This window comes from Elephantulus edwardii, unplaced genomic scaffold (assembly GCF_000299155.1).
Source record: "Elephantulus edwardii isolate Elephantulus edwardi_28Jun2011 unplaced genomic scaffold, EleEdw1.0 scaffold00002, whole genome shotgun sequence".
Taxonomy (NCBI): Eukaryota; Metazoa; Chordata; class Mammalia; order Macroscelidea; family Macroscelididae; genus Elephantulus; species Elephantulus edwardii.
In genome coordinates, this window is record NW_006399752.1 from 35,886,175 (window position 1) to 35,887,971 (window position 1,797).

Consider the following 1,797-nt stretch of genomic DNA (forward strand, 5'->3'; position numbering starts at 1 on the left):
CCTATAGTATCACAGGCTTGACAGTGACTTGGAATATGTCGCACTCTGTTTCCTTAGTATGTGAAATGGGCAGGTTCCCTCCAAAATAACGTTGCCCAGAGGCATATGTGGACAAGAGTTTGTGGACAAGCCTGTTGTAGTATGAAGTCCAGTGAAGAGGCGTCATACTGCCCGCTGTGTGTCATCTGCTCAGGCGGGATGGGGGGTAGGGGTGGGTCATGGAAGGACTGTGGAGAAGAAAAGGGCCCATGCCCCTAGCTAACTTCAGCTTCCATTTATATAGTGGTGTATTGGCATGTACCACGTGCAGGACACTTGATTTTTGTTCTTGTCAAATATTCACCAACAGTGAGGAATCAGTACTAAGAGATTGAACTGAAGCTGCACAATCTGAAACTGGAGCTCTGCCTGTTCAGTCCACAGACCCTAGGTCAAGTGGTTCCTACACCTTGGGAGAGGAAGGTTGACCCGCACAGTGGAAACACTTGCCGTGCTGTGCTTGCCCAAGCTGCAATTGATAGGGTAGTATTAATAAATTCAGAATTCTCTATATAGGTATCAGTTATAAAACTATAGTTCTTTTTTTTCAGCCTGCAGAACTAGTTGCTTAGCCTCCGAATTCGAATTCTCTGTTTCCTGTCTTTAGTCATGTAGAGTAGTTTAATCTGTGTGTTTACCAGAAGAGGAAATGCATCTATCCTAGATGCTGGTGAAGCTGGTTCTCCAGTCATATGTAAACAGTATGTTATTCTGCCTGTTTACCAGGAGGAGAACTCTGGGCCTTCCTGAATTACTGACACATAGATGGGAACTGTCCTTTTCAGATGTAGAAATTACCTTTTTTACTAACAAAAGTGCATTGTTGAATGAGCTGGAGTTTCACCCTAGTATATAAGGCCATGATGGCTCCCAGACAGGGAGGCAGTTTTAGAGGTGACTGACTTGTCTCCCAGATCTGTGACTAAAGTGCATTTACGAATATTGCAGTCCTTTGTCTTATTGGCGACTGACTAGGGAAAGAACCCCTTGCGTTAAATAACATTGGTTTATGAAAAATATTATGGTTATAAATAATTAGAGGAATTTTTTGTCTTTTATGTGTGTGTGTGTGTGTGTGTGTGTGTGTGTGTACCATCAAATTGGATCTTACTGGTACAAGAGGAGGTTGCCCCTCCTTCTTCAGCAGAGCATCTGGTGGATTCAAACCTCATACCCCTGGGATTGCAGTGCAGCTCATTGCCACTATAGAGGAATATTTTTATAAAAAATAAATTTCTGCTGAAACACTGAAAAATCATTTCATAGACACTTATTTTGGTGTCACTCCCTCTAAAAGTGCCACCTAATGCAGTCCCTGCACCCTGTTCCCTCTGCCTGATAGCCTGATACCACCGGCACCATAGTTGCCCTTGTCTAAACTCCTGTTACGCAGAGGCAGCTGGTGCCTGGAGATAAGAGCTGGATGGAAGGAGAGGAGGAGAAATGGACAGAGGCCCAAAGAGGAACAGCTTCCTCCCTGCTTAGTTCATTTAGTTCAACAAATACCTACCAAACTCGAGCTGAGTGTCAGGCACTTTTTTGACCACTGGGGATCTAGTATTAAATGTTATTATTATGTGCCATCGAGTTGCTTGCGACTCATAGCGACCCTATGTACAACAGCCCTAAACTCCGCTCTGTCCTGTGCCAACTGCACTGTCTCTGACACTCCCATCCCCATTACCCCAGTCACTGAATCAATCCACCTCATAGAGGGCCTTCCCCTCCTGCGCTGTCCCTCCACCCTCCCAAGCATGA